The 24,950-nt window shown below is 45.2% G+C and overlaps 1 protein-coding gene across 1 annotated transcript in view; it reads left to right on the top strand.

Annotated features, from left to right (window-relative positions):
* The window catches only part of CACNA1C (calcium voltage-gated channel subunit alpha1 C), a 581,627-nt gene that overhangs the window by 11,828 nt on the left and 544,849 nt on the right, over positions 1–24,950 (top strand). The window lies entirely within an intron of this gene.

Below are 24,950 nucleotides of genomic sequence, written 5' to 3'. Positions count from 1 at the left end.
TTTGAAGGCCAGTGCACTTAGCTTAATGCAGCTATTAGAAAATTCTTCTCACATGGGTCTGTGGTCCCGTCCCCTCCCCGGGCCTGCTTACAGGTGTGTCTTGGCCGTTGTCCAGAGCTGGAATGTTGCACAGTGTTTCTCCAAGGTGGAAGCTTCTATTGCCACGTCTGGCTGCCCGAAACCTCCTGAGTATCCAAGCTCCACATCCGAGTGTACTGCAGTGACTCAGAGCTCATATTTGGTCTGCAGTGGATAGGATCTTGTGCCTCTGTTTTTCAATTATTTAAAAGGCAAAAATGTTGACCTATGCCCAGCTGTCTGAAAGACCAGGAGATAAGAAGCTTTTTCCAGGATAAATTGACTGTGAAATATCTCTGAAAATGGAGTATCTCGTGCCATTTGTGACAATTCTAAGTAGTCTTTTCCCCCAGAATCAGAATGGTTAATCATTAACAAAATGCTACTGAGCATCTGCTACCTGTAAGGCAGTTTGCTCATAGGATCTCTGGATTCAAGGGGACCTTCAAGGTTACAGCCCTCAGTCATCCTTTCCTTTAAGGAGTGAGATATGTACCCATGCACACAGATACACACACAAGTGTAATAAAAGGCAGAATGCACTTGATGTTATAGAGAGACAAAGGACTCACAGACTTAAAGAAGGAGTGTGTGATACAGGCAGATGAATAGATGAAGGAAGCATGTATGAAGGTGGCGACACAGCTGAACCTTGAAGGATGGATGTTCCCCGCAGAAAGAATAGGATGGTCAATAACGTATTGATACGCATGTACGTTGGACTTCAGGGAAGCAGTGAGTTGAATTGGAGCATGGATTGTACTGGAGGAGAAGGGGAGAGCAGGCTGGAACGGCAGGAAATGGACAGCACGTGGAGTGCCCTCATGCTGGGCAGAAGCCTTCGCACCCCACTTGGTAGGCAGTGGAGGGCCGTTTAAAGTGTATGAGGGAGGGGAGGGTGCGATCAGAGCTGCTCTTCCAGAAGTGTAGTCAGGCAGCAGGCTGGAGGACCAGGGTGGGGAGCAAAGGCTGCCGGTGGAGGGAGAGTTCTGAGGCTGTTGCCATTGTCTAGGCGAGAGGGGGAAGGAGTGATTTCCCCCCCAGAAAGCCAGACGGCAGGGGAGCTCTTGGCTGTGATCTCTATGGGAAGGGCAGAGGGTGTGTTTGGAGGGCAAATAGAGGATACTAAACATACACGTGGCATCAGAGTTCTTTTTAAGAGGGTGCTATTGGAAGCTGTGGGAATGGAATTATTGGGAAGAGGGAATAGGGAGAAGGAATGATGGTGGCTAAAGACAGACAGGAAGAGGGTAAAATGGAGGAGACAGATGGCCAGGGAGGTAGGACGAGAGCCTGGCTATTGCAGGGCTGGGGAGCTCAAGGCGGGAGAGTGTTCCCAGGAGGCATGGCTGCTAGTGTTGAATGGAGTAGTGGAGGGAAAGGTGGGAGCTGGGTGGGAGCTGGGAAGACCCACCAGACTGGATGACTTGGTGTCGTCAGTGGGTCCAGAGCAATTGCTGTCCAGTCCCACCGTGCAGTGCTGAGGCATGGGGGGTGTGATGTAGGGGTGACGCACAGGGACCACTCTTTCAAGAACTTGGCTAGGAATGAAAGAAGAAGGGAGGGATCTGTTAGCATAGATAGGTTGGAACTGGAGAGGGGGCTGTGGATGAAGCAGATCTGGGAGAAGGTAGTAGGCAGCGGGGCAGGGATGGGTGGAAGGTTTAACCCCAGCAGAGGAGCTGGGGCTCTGTCTCCAGAAGCAGACTTGAAGAAGGCAGAGGCCAAGGAAATGCAGAGTGGTATTTGGCATGGGGGGTGTGGGGGAAGCTGAAAAGGGGACATTAGGGGCCTCAGGGAGGGGGTGCTGGACTTGTGTGAGACAGTGGCAGCTGGAGTTGAGTCTGAGCTTGAAGAGACTGGAACAGGGATCAGTCAGGGGAAACACTGTGGGACACGCCACAGAAGTCACCAAGGGAAGCATGAGTTAAGGGCCAGTAGTGGTCAGCATTCCTAGAGAGGTCCCCCAGATTTGAGTTTGGCATAATGAGACAGCCACTGATGAGGCTCAGGGGCCAAGGTTCCTAGCTCTGTAAGGAGGCACACAAAGCTGGAGCTGGTGCGGGAGGATAGAGGTGGTTGCCTGGGACCATCAAGGTGGGAATGCAGGTCCCAGGACACATAATTACAGCAGGGGTCAGGGAGTCTGGACCTCCAGCCTGCCTCTGTCCACATGCATTATGCATCAGAATAGCTGCTTGGCCCCCGAGTTCTGAGTGGATATACAGAGGGGCAGGTGGACTTCCATTGGGAAGCATGACAACAGGAAGGACATGGCAAGCCTGGGTGGTAGAGGTGGTTCAAGGAGGGTAGGCTCAGGTTCGTGGAGTAGGAAGCATGTGTGGGTGTGCATGTGTGTGTGTGAGTGCATGTGTGTGTTTGAATGCATGTGTGTGTGTAAGGGTAGGCATGTGAAGACAAACTTTACTGGCTTCACAGTTTGGCCTCCTGAGAAGACTCTGACACCAAAGCATAGAGAAAGCTCATGGCCCAGAGACCTGGGGTCACGTTCAAGACATGGGTGGAAGGAAGCAGGCGACGTGAGCCTGGTGTGGAGGGGACGTCAGACATCAGGCTTCCCACACACTGTCTTGGGCATCACAGACAGGGACCTGGCATTGCTGGCCTCAGCCGTGGTGCCACGGTAGAGAGGAAGAGCATTCTGGGCAATTCAGCCTGGCAGTGCCCACCTTAGGGCGCTCGCCTGGAGAACACTCACCTCCCAAGTTGTTCCGAGCCATGTCTCCCCTGCCCCGTCTGCACCACACCAAGCTTAGCCCTGTGCTTTTATATTCTTATAGTTGTATCAGAATATCAAATTCCTGAGAACAGAATATTTTATTGTATTTATCTTTATCCTCTCCTCTGTTATAATCTCATGACAAAAATGTTATAAACCACTGGGAAATCTCAGGTTGGATCCCATTTGAGCCTTGCAATGCCTGCATTTCCCTGTAATCAAGAAAAATATGACCTTCTGAATGTTTCATGAGAGGATGTGAGTTTTGGGTGCCAAGGACAATCACTCTTTGAATGCCATGGAAATGTGCTCTGCAGAGTGGCTCTGAGTTCACTCTTGGTTCAGGAAATAGTTAATGACCAAGAGGTACCCCCAGATTCTTCCCCAGTCCTTGTCACATGTAAGGGGTCTGGCAGGCAGTGGTAGTGGACTGGGGGCTTGTCCCAGAGGCAAGGGAAGGGACGGTGGCTGCAAATGCCTGGAGTCTTTGAGTCGGGGAGGCTGCTGCACTTCACTCAAGTTCTCTGCACCGGCCAGGCCTGTGCATCAGATGGAGGCCAGTTTCATTCTTATACGTTGGCATTGTTCCCAAAAGAGGCACAGTTGTTGACTTCTCAGTTGTCGATGCCAATTTGCATGTTTTTTTGGAGTGGAGTATTAGCCCAACATGGTGAGATGCATAGACAGTCCAGTGGCCCCAAGGCCTTGCCTTTTTTCTGCCATTCTTGGCTGGGAAAGTAGCACCAATCATCTGTCTGCCTCGCCCAGAAACAGCGTTATGGCAGCCCTCTTGGGAGTTGGCACAGCCGGCCCTGTGGCCACCATTTCACCCTGTCTGGCCGCCTCTGGAAAACCCACTGGCAGAGTCTGACCTCCTGATGAACCTCAAGGGCAGTGCTGACCCCAGTGCCATTTCTCGCTGGGTCTGGGCAGCAGAAAGCTTTGGGGTTTTTCCTTTTTTCCACTCCAGTGAAACTTGGGCAGACTGAAATGTTTTCCTCTGAGGGTATCAGTTGTGGAATGAACTCAGAGTCCAGATGGACAGGTTTCCTCAATTCCAGCTGCTGTCATGCTCCAAACAACTGGTCCTCAGCATTTCTTCAGAGTTTGGCTTGGCTTTAATAAAATGAAGGAGAAAAGAAAATCCTGAAGAAGAAAATGACTGAAAGAAAAACGTCCTTGGGTTGGGTGAAGCCCTGGAATGGGCCAGTGTCCCTGAGAAGTGGGCTCAGCTCTTCTAGGGACACACAGATACCGCTGTGTGCAGTCACATTTGGGCTTGCTTGGCCCATGGACTGGCACAGCTAGCGCCTCCTCGTGGTGGTTCTGAGGTTGTGGTCAGTTTGAAAGGGAGAGGATAAAATGGAAGTAAAGGTCATCTAACTTGTGTCTTTTAGGTCCAGAAGTAAATGAAGAGAAATTGTAAACCAGAGACTCTAGGGAGAGGTTCATTTAACACTTGGGGGTCAAACCATTATAGGTTCTTTGCTTTGCCTGTGGGGTGTGTGTGTGTGTGTGTGTGTGTGTCCGCGCGCGTGCGCTTGGGCGCATTTATAGGTGTGAGAGAATTTAGCAGAGTGTGTGTGAGAGAGAGAAGAGAAGCAGCAGAGAGGAGGAGAGAGCAGTGTGGCTGGGCTGGAAGCCCCTGGAAGACAGCGTGTTGTCAAAGCAGCAGCCATGTCTGGGTGCAGGGTGTCGGGTTTAGATGTTCCTCTGCCTCTTGCTGTGGCATTTTGGTTGAACCATTTCACTTCCCCATGTCTAGGATTCTGCCTCTGTCCCCTCCCCCTATAAAGAGTCTGTTTATTCTTTTAACCCTCTTTATGAATGACTATTACTGCAGTATTGCAAAGGGATTGATTGAAATATGGCAGGAGAAAACTTTGTGTCTGGGCCTTTGTGTACTACCAGTTGCTCTGGGAAATTGTGGTATAGGCTCACATGCTTAAAGAATATTTTTGGGCTGAGTTTGCACCAAGAAAGAATGTCTTGGGGGTGGAGCAGGAAGAGTATGAAACAATCCTGCTCCATAACTTCAAAAATAGTACCAGGCAAAAGGTCTTTGGGCTTTAAAGGCACAGGGATGGCTCCGTGTTTCTATGGCTTTATATGAAAAACTGCTGAGAGGGGTCTTGAATTGGGGATGCTTTATCTCACACACAGTGGATGAGACTAAGAAGTCATGCCCCCTCTGAGAAAATCTTTTAGAGTAAGCCATTGCATCTTGAATTCCTTTCCTTCCTTCTGGGTTTCTTTCCTTAGTACTGAAGCATATATTTTGTATTTCTTTCAGCAATGGTCTATGAGTGGTAAAATTCCTCAGTCTTTGTCTGAAATTGTCTTTTTTTTGGTTCTCATTCTTGAATGGGGGTTTAGTCAGGTACAGAATTCTGTGTTAGCAGTTATCTTCCTTTAGCAATTTGAAGATATTCCATTATCTTCTGGACTGTGCTGTTGGTCTTTTATGTACTGTTGTTGATGAGAAGTCTGCTGTCAATCTGAATGAATGAATAATCACTGTTCTGATTTTTTTAGAAAAATTAATACATAGATTTTTTAAAAATCTTGCTTGGACTTGGTAAGACATTTCAATCTGAGGATTCATATAGTTGACCAGTTCTTAGTCATTGTCTTCTGAAATATTGTTTCTCTCCCAGTCTCTTTATTTTATTCTTCAGGAACTCTATTATTAAAATATATATCGATGTTGCTCATTTTACCCTTTCTTTTAAATGCTTTTTCATATTCTGTATTTCATTGTTTATCTTTGCTACATTCTTCTGCTAGATCTTCCAGTTCACTAGTTTTCTTCAGATTTGTATCTAGTCTGCTGCCTAACTTTAAAGGTATTTTTAATTTTAATGATTTTTATTCCTAAAAGTTGTATTTTTTCTTTTCCAAATATTTTAGTTTTTTCATAGAGTAGTTTTTCCCTTTATGGTTTCTACTGTGAATGAATTCACAAAATGTGGGCCAGGCACAGTGGCTCACGCCTGTAAGCCCAGCACTCTGGGAAGCCGAGGCGGGAGGATTGCTTGAGGTCTGGAGTTCGAGACCAGCCTGAGCAAGAGCGAGACCCCATCTCTACTAAAAATAGAAAAAAAATTAGCCAGTCAACCAAAAAACAGAATTAAAAAAATGAGCTGGGTGTGGTGGCTCGTGCCTGTTGTCCCAGCTACTCAGGAGGCTGAGGCAGGAGGATCGCTTGAGCCCAGGAGTTTGAGGTTGCTGTGAGCTAGGCTGATGCCACAGCACTCTAGCTCGGGCAATAGAGTGAGACTCTGTCTCAAAAAAAAAATGCATGATTCTCCATTCCTTGGTTGTCTACGTATGGTCTTCCATATTGCCAGAACTGGAAATTCGCACCTGTGTTTTATAGACTGCTAGTGGTACTTCCACTTCCGTCATAAGGATGTCATGAAGGCAAATGAGGTAATGCATGTGGAAAGTATTGATACACTTATGAGAAAGTGGTTATGACAAGTGTACCTCTGCTTGGTTTGTTAAATAATTCTGCCTTGAACTGGACATTTAGTAAAACCATATTTATATGAGGAAACTCTCAGCAACCAATGTGACATGATGACATTTAGTATCTTACCTCCTTCACCTATTGCCTCCCATACATGGCATCTAATGATTTTTGGTCTGTCTCATGGAACTTACTCATTTACAGAGTATTTTAAACTTTCAGAATGTTAGTTCATTGTTTCTTTTTTTTTTTTTGAGATAGAGTCTTACTCTGTTGCCTGGGCTAGAGTGCCATGGCATCAGCCTAGCTCACAGCAACTTCAAAACTCCTGGACTCAAGCAATCCTTTTGCCTCAGCCTCCCAAGTAGCTGGGACTACAGGCGTGCGCCACCATGCCCAGCTAATTTTTTGTATATATTTTCAGTTGTCCAGCTAATTTCTTTCTATTTTTTTAGTAGAGACGGGGTCTGGCTCTTGCTCAGGCTGGTCTCAAACTCCTGAGCTCGAGTGATCCGCCCTCCTTAGCCTCCCAGAGTGCTAGGATTTACAGGCGTGAGCCACCGGGACAGGCCTATTGTTTCTTATTTTTAATCTTTTAGTATATAGTTTGGTATAAGAGGAATGCTTTAGGTCCGCATTAAAATATATATTTGGTACATTGGGTATCTATTAGGTATATTATTAGGTGTATACCAGGTATATCTTGCTGACTTACTCGACTGTCTTCATTTAGGGAACCAGACACAGGACAGACTATCAATCACCAATCAATCAGTCGATGTTAAATGAGTGCTTACAGTGAGTTTGGCACTGGAATAGCCACTTGGCAGAGGGCGTAAACAAGTGTAACGGATTTTGACAGCCATGTATTAAGTGTCTACTAGATACCAGCCAGACAGAGTGCTAGATGATGATGAATAAAACTGATGGGCATCTACTGTTGTAGAGCTTACAGTGGAGCCACTGGCTGAAATGGCATTATGATTTTTCAGTGCTGGTGACATAATCCATTGTTGCAGCCATGCTTGTTTGAGAAGTGAGTGAATCCTCCGGACTCTGAAAGTCTTGCTCAGTTTTTTTATGGAGCTCCAGTGTACAGACTGATCCCATCAAGGACCAAGTTTTAAAAATACCTAGCCCAGCAGTTCAGCAGCTTTTGATATAAAGGGGTCAAACATAGGATAAAAGGTGATTTTTTTTTTTGTGGGGTCAAGTTGCTATCTCTGTGTAACTGAAGTTTATCTTTGGCTGTCATCTTACCTTTCTGTGCCGTTTCCATTGCTGTGGGGCACTCTTACTTCACCCTCGGGGATCCAGAGCTCTCCCCTATTACCTCTCCTTCCTTCTGCCAAAACACGCCCACAGAGCCAGGGCCCTTCCAGCACTGTTCTTGCTCATCCTGGCAATCCTGGGTGTGTCCTAGAGCTCGCTGTCCCTCCAGCTCGACTTTGTCAAGGGAAAGTGCAGGGTGTGAGTAGAATGGTCCTTTTAAGGATGCAGCTAAGAGCCCTCCAGAAGGAGCAGGGCTACCTGGAACCTGCCCAGAGGGAGAACAGAATCAACTATTTACATTTTTGTTTAAATTTAAGTCACTTTATCTTCTCTGAAGCATTTGCGTGTTCAGCCTTTTTTCTAGTTGTGAAATAAAAGATTTTGTCTCCTTTCCAGGAATTTCAGGCATCAACAAATAAGTTCAGGAGCAATTAGTGAGGCTAAAATCATTCTACGGATGATTTTTCTGAGCTTGTGATTTCAAATTAAATTAGGCAAAGGAGATATCTAACATGACAAATACGTTTCAGGTCCTGTGCGGATTCAGGACTGGTTATGGCTGCCTGGAGTGCTGTGTTGAAAGGAGTCTGAACTGTTGCCTAAGCACCCAGGGGGAGGCATTCAGGATGGATTAGTGATGTCTGCCACAGGCTTAGGATGGAGGGAATTCAAGTGGCACACCTGCTATTTTGGCCATTCTTCATAGAATCAGAGAGATGCTTAGGTTGTATTTTATCTAACTAGTTGATTCAATTAGTTCTGCCAATTCAATGAAGAAAATCAGTTGAAATATGTGTTTGGTGTAATAGAGAAAAAGGAGAAAAACCTACCCATTAAAAATTATGTTTTTCTCCTTTTATTCTGCTAGGTTGGTAAATCACAAACATATTTTCAAAGGTGAATTAATTTGAGAGCTTCTAATTTCTGTATCAGACTTCCCTGAAGGAGTCACTAGATAGTACTTTATAGTTTGATTGCACTTTCTAAGTATTTTTCAAAACATCTCACACATATTGTCTCATTTTACTCTCACTTGATTCTGTGACAGATTTGTTTCCAGCGTGTAGGTGGGGAAACGACAAGTCTAAGCAGGTGAGGGCTTGTCCCTGGTCTTTCTCCTTTGTACCATGAACTTTCTGTGTCTCCTCTGTGGTCTCCTTTGGGGGGTGGAAATTTCCATTCAGTGAATTCTTGCTGATATCCTCTCTCTAGGGCAGGGGACAGTGACTCAAACTAGCTGTCTATTCTCTGCCTAAGAGGTTGCCTTTTCAGCAGCAAACTGATGACTTAGACCCCACTGCTTCAGTAAAATACTTTGGGGCTTATAGGGTGGAAAATTTTGTTTGGAAATGAAAATAGCCTATAGCCATTCATGCCCTGAAGCTGTCAGCTAAGGCCGTCTGAGTCACCCCTCACCATCTTCTGGCACCCGTTGGGGGCCTCCCCGTGGTCCACCTCGTGTGGTCTGAGTTTGGCCATATTTGGCTTTCTAGAGCTCGTTGGCTTTGGAGGTGCCTTTCAATCTGCCAACATCCACAGGGGGACTCAGATCAAGCCATGTGTCTAAATGGGCGGGCTGTCGAGAAAACTCAAGTGGAGACGTCCAAGGGACGTGGGCCATTTGCTTAACATAAATCAGCTCCCTGAGTGTGAGCGTCTTAATGCATTCCTTTGGTTATAAACAGTTTAGAGTCATGCCAGCCAACATCTCACCCCCACTCTCCTTAGCCCAGGCCTCCATTTGGATTTGTTTCTACAGCCAGAGACTTCAGTGGCTGCAGGGATGCTAGGGAGGCCGTTCTGAAGACTAATAAGCTATTATCGAGCCCTTGGATACCCTGGGTGTAGGCGGGAGCCCTCCCAGTGGGCACTGTGCTAAGTGCATCACATGCACTGTCTCATTTCACCCTCACCTCCAATTTATGAAGTGGGAGCTGCATAAATGCTACATTTAACAGAAAATTTTACAGAAACCCCACTTTACAGGAAAGAAAACTGATGTTCAAAGAGTTTAAGTAATTTGCCTAAGGCTGGAATTTGAACCTAGGCAGCTTGCTTTCTGAGCCCTTGCTCATGTAAAGCTCTGCCATGATTATATTGTTTCTCATCTAATTTGGATAGATGGTTGTTGGGCTTTTGAGATGTTTCTTGGTTACTTAGACGGTAGCCCATATGCTGGCAGAACAAGCCTGTGGATCCTACTTCGAACTCCCTCAGTCAGAGGCAAGTTCGGGTTAGGAATGTGTGTCGTCATGGAGTGGTGTCAGTGTGATGGACTTGTCCTTGTCCCAGCCTCAGAGAGAGAACAGGGAGAGCAGGGCTCCCAGAGTCTTGGTTTGTGCCGCGCTCCCAGGTTTCTCCTGGGAGCGGATGTGCCAGGGCTTATGCTTGGGAGTGTCCCTGCACCCATGGAGTGCTGACAGTCAGGGGATCCGTTTTGGTATCAACAGGGGCGGGTATATTTAGAAATAATCTCTAGAGACTGTTGTATGTGTTTATCTGTATGCTCAGAGATAAAAGTCAGGGAGGTCGGTCAGTTAGAAAATGCTAGGGTTGACATACAGTTGACACATGGCTCTTTCCCAGGGATGCAGGGCAGCCCGATACATTGGGCCTATTTTAGGGTCTGTCTTTATCAGTTTGGAATTGTCACTGTCTGCACTGCAGTAAAACAAGACTCGCCTGGATCTGCCGTTCCTGACTTGAAAAAAGATCATCACACAGGCTTGCCATCGATTCACAGTCTTTCTCCAACATGCTCACATGTTGTAGGGCTCTTTATTTTCTCTCCCTAACCCACTCGCAGATGTAACCTTCTGATTCACTGTCTAATTTAGGGCAGAAACTTGCAGAGCAATGTCAAGAGGGTCTGTTTTCACTTCTGGATATTACACATGCTTAATGTTCTTGCTTTGAATGCATTCCAAGAGGATCCAATAAATAAAGGAGCGCATAGCACATTGATTTCAGCGGCAGCATCGCTCCGTGTGGGTGTGCTGCTTTTGGGGATGAGCCACATTTCTTTTTCTCCCCTGCCTTCCCCTCCCTCCCTTCCTCTCTTCATTTCTCTCTTCCTCCTTCCCTCCCTCCCTTCTTTCCTTTGTTAAGCAAAATACATTTTTCATTCATTGAACAAAACAGTTTCCCAAGGGCTAGGAAAGTGCAACAGAGATTGCATCTCTAGCACCATATATTTTTCAGTCACAAAATTATTTCCTTGTGACTTTTTTTCCAAGTTCAATTCCCGTTTTTTCTACAGTCAATAATCATTGCAGTTTTCTATGAGATGACCCAGTTACAATGAACCCCTGCTTTATATCATGGAACTTCTTGGACAGGCCACTCTGCTGGGGGCCCGGGAAACCTCCTGCATTTGGTACATGCAGTTGCTGTGTTTGAAGGACACTGGGATCTGCTTTGCAGTAGTTTCCACTGGGAGGGAAATTGAGAAATGGGATGGGGACCAACCACCCACAGAATCCAGGGAGGGGGCAGAAGCACCGTCTGGTACAGGCACATGTCACGACCTGGAGCAGATGACGCCGGGCTGGTGTGTGTGCCCTAACAGCCGTAGCTTTGTGTTTAGCAGTGACGTCGACCAATGTTCAATGCAACACGTTGCCCACTTTGATTTGATTTGAGACGTATATCTTTTATGATCAACTGGGAAATTTAATTTAGGTACAACTAATAGCTCTGTGTGTGGTAGGTTGGCAAGAGTTTTGGGCATTTTGTTTAAATTTGAACATTAGCTCACTTTCTAGCAAGTGTTTCATATTGGGGTATCTCACATATAAAAAGATATTGGGGTTCAGACTTTGCAATTGATTGTAGATATCTCTTTGTTTTCTTTTCTTATTTTTTTCAAAAGAAAGGGGAGATTTTAATGTATGGGTAGTCCAAGGTATATAATGTTATATATCACAATTTTTAATTATTTTTTAAGAGGAAGGGGAGTGGTTTTTGCTAGACTGGGCTGAGTTGGGATTTTGAAGTAAAAATAGCCACACTGTATTGAGTATCTAGGGTATTCCAGGCCTTATATCAGGAACTTTATGTGAATTGTGTAATTTAATTCTCATAACAGTCATGTGCTGTAGAGATGAGTATTTTAACTGAACAAAGGAGAGAACAGGTTCAAAGTATCTAATGCCAAGAGCAATTTGTAGCTGGTTATAGGGTACAGGGTTTGGGGCTGGTTGGGGGCAAGAGTTGTGGCCTCAGCCTAAGAGAGTTGGGTAGCTGGAATGGAGATAAAGTCGAAAACCTTCAAGAGCTTCTTGTTCAAGAAAGAGAGAGGAGAAACACTGCATCCTGCTGTGGAGTAAACAGCAAGGAAGCTTATTGTCTGTCCTGGGGCTTGCTGTGTCACCTTGAGAAAGGAAAACTCTAGGCCTGGTACCACTCACAGCTGTGGGGTTTGAATTTACATTACTTGGACATCACAGGAATGTTAGGATAAAAAAATTAACACAGAAACAAAATGTAATCCTAGCACTTGGGAGGCCAAGGCAAGCAGATCGTTTGAGCTCAGGAGTTTGAGACCAGCCTGAGCAAGAGCCAGACCCTGTCTCTACTTAAAAAAAAAAAAAAAAAAAAAAATAATAGAAAGAAAGTAGCTGGACAACTAAAAATATATAGAAAAAATTAGCTGGGCATGGTGGTGCATGCCTGTAGTCCCAGCTACTCGGGAGGCTGAGGCAGGAGGATCGCTTGAGCCCAGGAGTTTGAGGTTGCTGTGAGCTAGGCTGACGCCATGGCACTCTAGCCAGGGTGACAAAGCAGGACTCTGCCTCAAAAAAAAAAAAAAAAAAAACAAAAAAAAAAACCAAAATGTAGGACATTGGTGAATGGATTAGGAAATGTGGTATATCCATACTGCTGTGGACTGGCGCCCTGCCCCAGTGTGATGGCATGTGGAGGTGGGGCCTGTGGGAGGTAATGACATTTAGATGAGGCCAGGAGGGTGGGGCCTTCACGGTGGGATTCGTGTCCCCAGAAAGAGAGACGGCCGGGAGCTGGCTCTCACTCTCTCCTCTAGCTGTGTGAGGACACAGCAAGAAGGAGTGTCTCCGAGCCAAGTGGAGAGCCCTCATCAGAAACCCACCATGCTAGCACCTTCATCTCGGACTCCAGTCTGCAGAACAGTGAGAATACAAATCTCTATTTTTTAAGCCACTCAGTCTACGGTATGTTATGACCGCCCGAGCTGACTACAATGGAATATTATTCAGCCTCAAAAAAGGAGGAAGTCCTGTCACATGCTGCAACATGGATGAACCTTGAGGATGTTGTGCTGAGTGAAATAAGCCAGTCATGGAAGGACAAGCACTGTGTGACTCAGTCATATGAGGTGTCTGCAGTAGTCAGACTCTCAGAAAGTAGAGTGCTGGTTGCCAGGGGCTGCGGGGAGGCATAAGGGGAGTTGTTCAGTGGCTATAGTGTTTCAGTCATGCAAGATGAGTAAGTTATAGAGATACGTTCACAACCATGTACATATGGTCAACACGAGTTTACTGTACACTTAAAAACGGTTAAGATGGTTGTCATACTCAGTTTGGTTGCTATAATGAATTACTGTAGACTGGGTTTAGGCTTAAACAGCAAATATTTATTTCTCACAATCCTGGAGGCTGGGAAGTCCAAGGTCAAGGTGCTAGCAGATTCAGTGTCTGCTGAGGACGTGCTTTCTGGACTGCAGATGGCTGCTTTCTCATCGCATCCTTACTGGCAGAGAACAGAGCTGAAGAGCACTCTCATGGCTCTTCTTACTAGGGAACTAATCCCATTCATGAGGGCCGTCCTTATAACATGATCACCTCCCAAAGATCCCACCTCCTCGTACCATCACACTGGGGGTTAGGATTCCAACACAGGAATTTTGGGGAGACACAAAGATTCAGTCCATAACAATGGTAAGTTTTATGTATTTTTTGCTACAATATAAAACAAAAACAAAAAACTGGATCAAGGATAACTCATACCCATAGGACCCTTCAAAAATAAACGCAGACAGCTCTGAAGCATATTTCTGCAGCTCAGGGCCCTTAAACCTTTTATAAAATGAGCAGTCCTGGGAGAACATGAGCTTACAATAAAAAAATATAAATCTTATAATGAAATACACTACCATGAGGAACATTTGGCAGATACAGCAAGCCCCAAGAACTAAAGTAACAGGATAATTTGAAGAGAATATAAAATAACTTTGTTTAGAACAAAGAGATAAAGAAAGAAACAGAAAACATAATAAAAGACTAGTACTATATGAAAAAAGACAAGATTTGAAAAAAAGGACCCGATTATGCTTGTAGAATTGACAAACACATTGAAAAAAATAACTTGATGGGTTAGACATCAGGTTAGACATAGCAGAACATAAAATCAGTGGATTGGAAGGTAGAGCTGACGAAGTTGTGCAGAGTACAGCTCAGAGATTACAATGTTGCAGGTATGAAAGAGACACTGAAAGAATTGGAGGAGAGAATGTAAATGATCAATTTATGTCTAAATGGAGTTCTAGGAGATAATAGTGAGAACGATGAAAAGGTATTATTAATACTTTAAAAGATAATGCCAGCTGGGCAGAGTGGCTCATGCCTGTAATCCTAGCACTTTGAGGGTCTAAGATGGGAGGATCACTTGAGGCCAGGAGTTCGAGACCAGCCTGAGCAAGAGTGAGACCCTGTCTCTACGGAAAATAGAAAAATTAGCCTAGTATGGTGGCACATGCCCATAGTCCCAGCTACTCAGGAGGCTGAGGCAGGAGGATTGCTTGATCCTAGGAGTTGGAGGTTGCAGTGAACTATGATGATGCCACTGCACTTTAGCCCAGGCGACAGAGTGAGACCCTGTCTACACACACATACACACACACACACACACACACACACACACACACACACACACACACACACACAGATAATGCCAAGAACATTTCAAAATTTTTAAAAGATATTGATTTTTAGATTGTAATAACATCTGAGTATTGTAATTAAAAATACATCTACCGTCTACATCTAGGCACTCAGTGTGGAAAACTGCTTACATTTCAAAGAAAATGAGAAAATCTTAAAAGCAAGTAGGGAGAAAAGAGAGATTATTTGTCTATAAACAACAGACTTCATCAGCTACAAAAGAGGCCAGAACACAATGAAATAATATCTTCAAAGTGCTCAGTGAATATCAAACTAGAATTCTAGACAAAGCTAGATTATCATTCAAGAGTTTGGATAAAAAGACATCTTTCATATAAATGAAGACTGAGAGTATTTACCTCTATAATGATCCTTGCTGAAAGAACTACCACGGCACACGTTTAATAAAGAAGCATTTGTTTTTTTTAAAAAAGATTAAGATTTAGGATGATTCAAGTGGTTAAAATTAAGGTGGTTTTAGACATTGAACCAAAGTAAGGTGGAAAGTTGGTGAGAGTAGTGGGATAGTGCAAAGATCAGAATACAATATAGTCTAAGGTCTCAGTGTTTTTCAGAGCAATAATGAATTATTATTTAAAATATTTTATAATTGAAAAGGAAAAAGAGAGAAATACCCAGATATTGTGGACACCATCATGACCACAACAGTAACGACTAATATATACTGAATTCTTACTGTGTGCCAAGGCCTTCCAGTATGTTATTTGATTTACTCTCACAGCAACCATGTGAAAAGGTAATGTGCCCATTTTGAGAGGTAAGAAAACAGGGGTGGGGCCGGGCATGGTGGCTCACGCCTGTAATCCTAGCACTCTGGGAGGCCGAGGCGGGTGGATCGCTCGAGGTCAGGAGTTCGAGACCAGCCTGAGCAAGAGCGAGACCCCGTCTCTACTAAAAATAGAAAGAAATTATCTGGCCAACTAAAGTATACATATATAGAAAAAATTAGCCGGGCATGGTGGCGCATGCCTGTAGTCCCAGCTACTGGGGAGGCTGAGGCAGTAGGATCGCTGAAGCCCAGGAGTCTGAGGTTGCTGTGAGCTAGGCTGACGCCACGGCACTCACTGTAGCCCAGGCAACAAAGTGAGACTCTGTCACAATAAAAAAAAAAAAAAAAGAAAAAGAAAACGGGGGTGTATTTACCTTTGTACTCCTGTTACTCAAAATGATATATTGCACTATGTCATGCTGTAAATGTGGGCGAACCAAACGGTGCTGAGGTTAAAAGACCGTAAACAACTTGCCCATGTCCATGTTGGAAGGTGACGGAGCTGTTTTTCTAACTCGGGTCTGCCTCTCCTCTAAGTCTCTGCGCTTCTCTCTGCAGTGCTCTGCCCTCACTGCTTCCTGCTCTGGCTAAGTGGCTTTCTGGAATAGTGGCTCTGGACTTCCTGTAGGACGACACCCTGTTTCCCGTGTCACACGTTCTTTACTCTTACTGCTTGTCCCATTCCTGACATCCTGGCTGTGTCTTTTCTGTGTGTCACATGGATCAGCAGTGTCTGCTTGATGTCTGTTTTGACTCCGGTGAGCCTGGGCTAGCTGTCTCTCTCCCGTGTCTGTGGCACTCAGACAACATCTCCTACTTGGTGTAGCCAGGAAATGTAATAGTGATTGTAGCATTTTGAGCAGGGGCCCTCCCTCCTCCCTCCCACACACACCTGCCTTTACCATCTGTTCAGGATGCTTCTGGCACCTTGACCCTGCTGCACTGAGTGCTCCACTGCATTCTAGACTGTGGATCTTAGAGTTTGGATTTCTTTAACCAAGGAAATATCAGGGAGAAAGCCAGAGCCTGGGGTTGCTAAGCTGCACCGGACCCTGTTCTAGTCACAAACTAGAGGAGAGGTGCTGAGAGTGAGATGTCTCATGTTCAAGGAATTTTCATTCAGTTTCTTATATTCTGATCAAAAACCCTGTATCTGCTCAAGTCTACTTACATCCCAGACACACACACACACACACACACACACACACACACACACACACACAGGTACACATACTGAATTAATAACTGGTTAAATCTGTGAAGATAGTTTTTTGTTACTACTTGTTTTTTTGCTGCTTTGATTTGTTTAGTCATGGACTGTGCTGTTTGGTTTCCTGAATTACCAGTTAGTTTCAGGCAAAACAGTTAATCAGGTAGTCCCACATGGCCTGGCTCGGACACAGAATGAAAGGGGAGCTCTGAATGTGTTGAGGTTCTGATTACTGGCTTCTTACATAGTGTCATCGTTCTTTTGAGGGTTTTTCTTGGTACGTTTGTGTAGACCTGAGCTCAGATGCATACCAGAGGGGCTCCTCATTTAAACTGCCAGTGTTAGCAGGCCTGGTGGACAGATGGTGTCTTAAAGGCAAACAAAGGCTCTTGGCTTTCTGCTGATGGAAGCCGTGGGCTCCTCTAATCTCTCCTCCCCAAAGAGGCCCTGGCTATAGATGCCGGCGTTGCCAGGGCAGCCTGTGCTGCTGCGGCCTGTGTCCTGTGTTCTTGTGACGAAGACAGAGCATTTCGACTTCCCCAGGGGAGTGCCAGGATCAGGTTTACCTTTCTTAGGGAGACAGCTGAGCTGGGTGGAACCCACCTGGCTTTTGGTGAAACTGGGTTCAGGTTTCAGCTCAACCAACAATCTCAGATGTGGTCTTGGGAAAGCCTCTCCAGCTATAAATTTATTTATCTCCACGTTGTAAGGAGAATTGATGATACAGCAGAAAATGCTTTGTAAACCTTAAAATACAACACAAATATAAGGCATTGTTACTCGCAGTGCTTGGAGGATGTATTGTGGGAAGTTAATGGCCCTTGCTCTACCATATTTCAGTGCCAGGAACCATGAGAGCTGTCAATAAATATTGATTAATGATGAGGTAGAGAAGCTATTTGACTCAATGTGGAAGCCAGTGCTCTATATATTAAATGCATGCATTCATTTGATCATTCATTGAGCAAATATTTATTGAGTGCCTACTAAATGCCAGGCACTGGGAATACAACAGTGAATAAAACAGGTGGTGTCATGATTAACGTTTCCTCTGGCTTTCACAAAGTCAGAAAAATTAGGGGTGCTGTTTTCATAAAGTTAAATATATTCAACATAAAGGATTGTTCTTTATACTGATAGTATATCTTTACTGCAGTTTGATGTTAAAATGTCTCTTCTTTCAGACTGGGTACAGGGGCTCACGCCTGTAATCCCAGCACTTTGGGAGGCCAAGATGGGAGGATCACTTGAGGCCCAGCCTGGCAACATAGTGAGACCCTGTTGCTACAAAAAAAATTTTTTTAAAAAAAAGTCTCTTCTTTTGTGCAGTGATGGTGGTAGTAGATTTTTTTTTTTTTTGTAGTGATGAGGTCTTGCCATGTTGGCCAGGCTGGTCTTTGAACTCCTGGCCTCAAGTAATACACCCACTTCAGCCTCCCAAAGTGCTGGGATTATAGGCGTGAGCCACCATGCCTGGCTGATATTATAGTTGATTTTTGAAAAACTTTTTACATAGTAAAATAAAAAAAGGTGTGTTGGTTCTTGAAATCCAAAAGCCAAGGAACCAATGATCCAGCCTAACTTCCTGCCCAGTGCAGGCATCTCTTCAGCATTCTTAACGAGGATCACCTAGTTTCTCCTTGGATAATTTCAGGGAAGGGGACCTCACTAACTTCAAAAAGCAGCCATTCCAATTTTAAGCAGCCTGTATCTTTTGAATGTTCTTTTTAATACCAAGTCAAAATCTGTCACCTTATAACTTCTGCCTACCAGTTCCATCTGGAGCAAACAAAATGTGCTTAGTCCATTTTCTTTAGCCCTCCAGAGTTTTGAGGCAGGCCACCATGTTTCATCTGGGTACATTTTCTAGGCTTCTCATCCCCACTTTCTTTACCCAAGTCCTCTTACGGCTTCATTCCTCACCGTTCACCCCCGTGTTCCGCCTCTGCTGATCAGCCTGCACTTGCCAGTTCCTCTGGTGACTTGCTGGGAAGGGCTGCGGGGCTTCAGCTGAGGGCTGGCCTGGGCTCTGAATGCAGATTAAGGAAGTAAGGATTGCATTCACCATTTGCCAGCTGTGCAAAACTGTTCACTCACACTAAGTTTCAGTCTATTAAAACCCCTAGGGTCCTTGTCATATAAACCACTGAAATAAGCCAGGGTTCCTCCTACCCTACGTTTAAGCATGACATTTTTTCATCTAAGTTCAGTCCTTTACATTCACGCCTATGATATTTCATCTCGTCAATTTGGACCATAGTTTCAGCTTATTGAGGTCATTTCAGTCGTGACTCAACCTTCCAGTTTGCTAGCTTATTCCTCCCAGACTTGTGTCAGCAGCACATTTGACAAATTTGTCTTTGTACAAATTTCTAATTCAGTGTTAAGAAAGCTAGAACCAAAGACAGAGCCTGGGTCACATCAGTAGAGACCTTCTAAGTTTAAATGCATCAGTGAGTTGGTGCCCTAGGCACCTGTGTGTAGAATCAGCTCACCTGTGACGGTGCCAGCCATCAGCCGGTCGCTGGGTCAGCTGACTCCAGACCCACCTGAGTGTATTACCCACACTGATGATGTGAGTTCTGTTTCATTCCGACTCTTCTGCATCTCGTTTTCTAAGCACTGTTAGCCATTCCATTATTGAACTACCATTGGTTGGATTATGACCTTTCTAAAAATTTGTGTACATTTAAGGGGTACAAGTGCAGTTTTGTTACATGAACATAAGGATTATGACTTTTAAATTTACTTTTTCAGCCCAGGTATTAGTCTCAAGTTCACATTTTTTTTTTTGGTTTTTTTGAGACAGAGTCTCGCTGTGTTGCCCGGGCTAGAGTGAGTGCTGTGGCAAACTCCTGTGCTTAAGCGATCCTACTGCCTCAGCCTCCCCAGTAGCTGGGACTACAGACATGCGCCACCATGCCTGGCTAATTTTTTCTATATATATATTTTAGTTGGCCAGATAATTTCTTTCTATTTTTAGTAGAGACGGGGGTCTCGCTCTTGCTCAGGCTGGTCTCGAACTCCTGACCTCGAGCGAACCACCTGCCTCGGCCTCCCAGAGTGCTAGGATTACAGGCGTGAGCCACCGTGCCCGGCCTCCAGTTCACATTTTTAAGTTTTTACTAGATATCTGCAGGATGTTTCAAGTTTTTCAAAGTCAATTCATTATCTCCCTGCCCTCTAAAACCTTATTTTCTCTCTGTGATCACAATTTCAGTGATGGCGCCACCATGTTGGCCAAACCAGATCCCTGGGGGCCATTCTCAGTGTCTTCACTTCGTTCTCACTGCACAGCGAATTCAGGCAGCTGCTCTGAGAGAATGTGCCTCCTTCACATCTCCACATGCCTCTCCTGTCCAGTAGTATGAGCCTTCTGGACATACTCCTTGTATGTCCTACTCCTTGTCTCACCCCCTTCTGGCTCATTCTCTTCTCATGTCACCAGGAAGCAGAAGCAGTGGTCAGATCACACCACTATACTGCCTTGAGCACTTTGCCAACTCCCTGTCCACTGTATGGGATGGCTGGTCTTTCACTGTCTGGCCTTTACTTATCTTCCCACCCTCACCTCATACCATCCCTTCTGCCAACCCTATACTTTAGATGTACTGCTGATTCCCAACTGCATTGTGTTACTTTGCACATGCTGTTCCCTTTACCTGGAATGCCTTTCCACACCTCCTAGTCAGCTAACTTCTACCTCTCAGGACTCAGATCAAGCATCCCCTCCTCTGAGACTCCTTCCACAACTCCAGACTGAGTCAGGCATCCTTCTTCTGAGTCGCCATAACACTCTAAACACACCCATTAGATAACTTGTCTGCCTTGCCTGCTTTGGTTGGGGTCCCTTGTAGGCAACAACTGTGCTCTGTTGATCATTGCAGCCACAACCTTTAGCACATAGTGGTAGGCACTCAGGATTTGTTGAACAAGTGAGTGAGTGGACAGCTTGACAAATAATTTCCAGTTTAATCTTGTCAGAGTGACCTTTACTTCCCTTTTCAGTGTTACTCTGTGATTCTGTGTCTTTGGCACCCTTTTGATTTACTGACCTTGTAATGCCATTCAAAAGGTAAAAGAAGTACTTTGACACTGCTTAGTTTTTTCTCCAGAGGTATTCCAAATTACCTGATTTCTAATTCAGTGTAGGCTTGTGACACTCCACTTTTACTGCTTAGTTACATGTTTGTTTCTCTGACCCTGAATCAGTTAGGGAAGGCTAGCAGCTGTAACAAGCAGCCCCCAGAGCTCACTGGCTTGACCCAGTAAAAGTTTATTTTTCAGTTACGTCGGAGTCCAGTGCAGGTATTCCTTGTCAGGTGGCAATTCAGAGACCCAGGTCCCTTTCATCTAGCAGGTCTGCGCTCTCTGAGGTCTCTGGCTAATGTACGGAGAGAGAGAAAGGATTGCAGGTGAGGGAGCAGAGAGCTGGTGTGTGGGAGATGCTCATGGCCAGACCAGTGTGCAGCACACCCGCACTTTTGCTCTCATTGCACTGGCCAGAACTTAGTCACGTGGCCATCCCTGCCTGCCAGGGCGCTGGCAAATGTAGCTAGCTGTGACCTTAGGAAGCAAAAGGGAACACAGATAGTAGTGAGCATTAACAGTCCCTGCCATTGCACCCATTCTTAGGCTCTGACCTCATGTTTCCCAGGGCTGCATTCCAGAGCCTTTCTTGTCCAGGATTTTTTTTGTGCTCCAAGCCCTTCCATCTTCTATTTCCCACCCTGGGTTTTTGATCTTTGCTCTTTGCCTTTCTGTTCTCTCAGATCCTCTTGTGAGTTGGTGCCTAACTCCTCCTCGCTGCTGACTTGTCTGTACTTGACTCAGTTTCCTAGAGGTCATCTCTGCTTTGCCCACATATCTGGGACCAGACCATCTGATCCTTGGTACCTGCCTGCCATTGCCAGATATGTTCCTTGGGTGACAGCCCACCCTATTCCAAGTCCCAGCGTGACAGAAGAGAGTCCCTTCACTTTGTCCTGTGCTTTGAAGTCCTTCCTGTGTGTACAGGCTGTGGATTTGAATTCTTAGAGACAATTAGAGAACTTGAAGAGTCACAGTGAGAGCTACTGGAAAACATGGCCTCTGGGAAGCAAAAGAATCCGTGCTGTATACCTTGCAGAAGACGTGCCTGAAGGGCAGCTAATCTTTCTCTATATGTAAAAAGTGGTTTCAAAAAATATTAAAGGTGTTAGTGCTAGAGTAGATGTTCCTCAGTTACTCTGAAAAAGAAGAAAGTGTCTCATTTAGTGTGAGGTCTTTGGGTAAGAGATAAAGAATCCATGAATGCTAGAATTTGGGGATATTGGTGTGGGTTCCTGTGAGAGGTTAAATAATGTGCTTTCCTGGGAAAAGCCATGTGGGCAGAGCCCTTCTTGGGTACTTCAGCAGAGACCTGATGGGTGAGCAGGCTCGAAATTGTCCGTCATTCTGTGATTCTTAAAAAAAAAAAAAAAAAAAAAAGCTGGGTGTTATTCTCTCGACTCATACACACTTAAAGTGATTGTCTCTGGGTAACTTTCCAAATGACTTCGCAAATGGAAAGGGTGCTATCTTGTGAGGTGTCAGGAACCACCTGAATTCCATTACCTGTCCATGGTCAGCTCGGCAGGTTGCCTCTGTTCTGTTGATGGCCTGCTTATCTATTAAGTGGGGATGAGAACAGGATGAATTTTCCAGAGGTTTGGGTGAGAAGTAACTCCTGTTTCTAACATGCTTTAGAATATATAAGTACAGCATCCTGTGGGCATTCGAAATACAGTTATCTTTTGTTAGGTGCATTTCTCTGTATGTTGGTTCTTTGGTTCTTGCCTTGAGTTTTTGCAAATACTGTTTCTTAGAAATAGCTCCTTACTTGTGCACCTCTCCTAGTGAGGGCTGAAATGGTACCCTCTGCTGGGTTGGGGGCTGGGGACGAGGGGAGGAGGCTGGAGGCCAACACTCCCAGGCAGGGAGCTCACTGTAGAGGCCGCGGCGAGGTGGTTAGAGCACAGGTGCTGCCGTCAGGCTGCTTGGTTTGATCCGGGGCTTGGCACAAGTTAGTTGCTCTGAATCTCCGCGCTCTCACCTGTAAGTAGGCGTCGCGGTAGTGCCTACCTTATGTGGATGTTGGGAGGATTAAATGAATTAATATACAGGGAATCATGGGAACAGGGTCTGGCTCATGGGAAATGCTCTGTAAGTATTAACTATTATTTTTAATCAAGAATTTCCGAGAGACGCCCTGCCCCAGGTGCCTTCTCCTTTGCTGTAATACTTGCTTGAGTGTGTGTTTGGAGGGCCGCAGGGCAGACTTCATTCTTTCAGATGTGAGAAGGACCTTTGCACTGTCCTCATGCTGGGTCAAGTCATGTTCTGTCTGGGGATGGACACGCTTGAAGCTCTGACTCGGGAGGGGGGCATGGGCAATATACATAACCTAAACTTTTGTACCCCCATAATAAGCTGAAATGAAAAAAAAAAGAGAGATGACCATCAACTCGTGGAGAAACCAGTTTTTCCGCCTGCAGGATTTAGCTGAGGTGGTTATGGCACGTAATGGCGGCCCTGAGGGCTCATGGCAGGACTGCCAGCGAGGCAGAGCGCAGGGCAGCGTGTTCCCTGCTGGTGTTCCTAAGCGAGTCAGGTGTTAAGTGGGTAGGGCAGGCTGTGCTTCCAGACCTGGGTTATTACTTCTGGGAGAATCTGTGGTGCTCTGAGACTTTGCACTTTTTAGTCTAATGGAATTGAAGCTGCTCGCCGTTCCCAGCGAGTCCTTCTGCCTTTACTTTTGATTCTGTGTTCTTGAGGGATTTAACCTGTTTAACACACGAGAGGAAGGCTGGGCAGGGCTAGAGAAATGACATTATATGAGCGTACAGACAGTAGCTATACGTGTCATTTACAGTCTGGGCCTCTTCTATAAGCCCTTAGCCACCTGTCCTTGTCCCCCAACCGTGGGGCAAGCCATGGATGGGGGTGGGGACAAGTGGTAGACTAAGCACTGGTTTGGAAGACTAGGATTTAATTGCATAAGACTAAGGCCACACTCTTTTGAAAAAATAAATTCAATGAATGTTCACTGAGCACCTCCTGTGTGTAAGGCACCATGCTGGGTGCCCTGTGGGGACCTGAAGGAGCAAGACCTGACTTCGGTCCTCAGCGAGCTCATGATCTCCTGGGGGAGAGAGGCATGTGAGTAAGGTTGTGACGAATGTGGGATACAGGCACAGTGACGAGAACTGCCACCCGTGTCGTCCCGGAGAGTCCTTGGGCCCCGCTGGGCTTGTCTGGTGTGTGTTATATAGCCAGGGACTTTTAACGTTTTTAAAATTAAAAAATTGTGGTAAAAAAACACATAACATAGAATTTACCGACGGAATCATTTTTAAATGTTCCAATTCAGTAGTGTTAAGTATATTCACATTGTTGGGAAATAAATCTCTAGAACTTTTTCTTCTTGAAAAATTGAAACTCTATATCTATTAAACAACTCCCCATTGCCCCCTTCCTCCAGCCCGTGGCAACCACCATTTTACTCTCTGTTTTTACCAGTTTCATACTTTAGATGCCTCATATAAGTGAAACCATATGGTATTTGTTTTTCTTTTGTGACTGGCTTATTTCACCTAGAATATGTCCTCAAAGTGCATCTGTGTTGTAGTATATGTCAGTATTTCATTGTGTTTTAAGGCTGGGTAATATTCCGTTGTATGTATACACCACATTTTGTCTATTCTTCTTTCACTGGACATTTGGGTTGTTTTCACCACTTAGCTATTGTGGGAGGTGCTGCTCTGAACGTGGATGTGCACATACCTGAGCCCCTGCTTTCCATGCTTCTGAATACACGTTCAGGAGCAGGATTGCTGGATCATGTCGTAGTTCTATTGTTAATGTTTTGAGGAACTGCCATACTGTTTTCCACAGTGGCTGTACGATGTTGCATTCTCATCAACAGTACACAACACTTGCCAGCACTTGTCATTTTCTGCTTTTCGATAGTAGCCATCCTAGTGGGTATGAAGTGATAGCTCACTGTGGTTTGTGTTTGCAGTTCTGTGATGATTAGTGATGTTGGCCATTTGTATATGATCTTGGAGAAATGTCCATTCAAGTTTTTTGCCCATTTTTTAATCACCACCCAGAGACTTTTATTTCTGCCCTGCCCATGCTGCTCAGACATTGGAATTGGCCATCTGGAGTTGGCCTGTTTCTGTAAAGACGGCCAGACCAGTCCTGCACCAGCAGAGGCTGAGGGCAGCAGGGATTTTCCCCTTAAGAAGTCCCTGAAATATGTGGGTTACTCATTCGCATCGCCCAGACAACCAGCATCCCCTGGAGACTGGTTACCTCTGCCTGTTGCTTCCTGCCTTCACCTGGCGATAATTTTAGGCAGACGAGACTAACGCTGGGTGTATTCATTTCCTATTGCTGCACTAGCAGATTACCACACACTTAGTGGCTTAAAACAGCATGAATTTATT

Source organism: Lemur catta, chromosome 6, assembly GCF_020740605.2.
Source record: "Lemur catta isolate mLemCat1 chromosome 6, mLemCat1.pri, whole genome shotgun sequence".
NCBI classification, from domain to species: domain Eukaryota; kingdom Metazoa; phylum Chordata; class Mammalia; order Primates; family Lemuridae; genus Lemur; species Lemur catta.
This window is presented reverse-complemented; position numbering and strand designations above follow the sequence as displayed.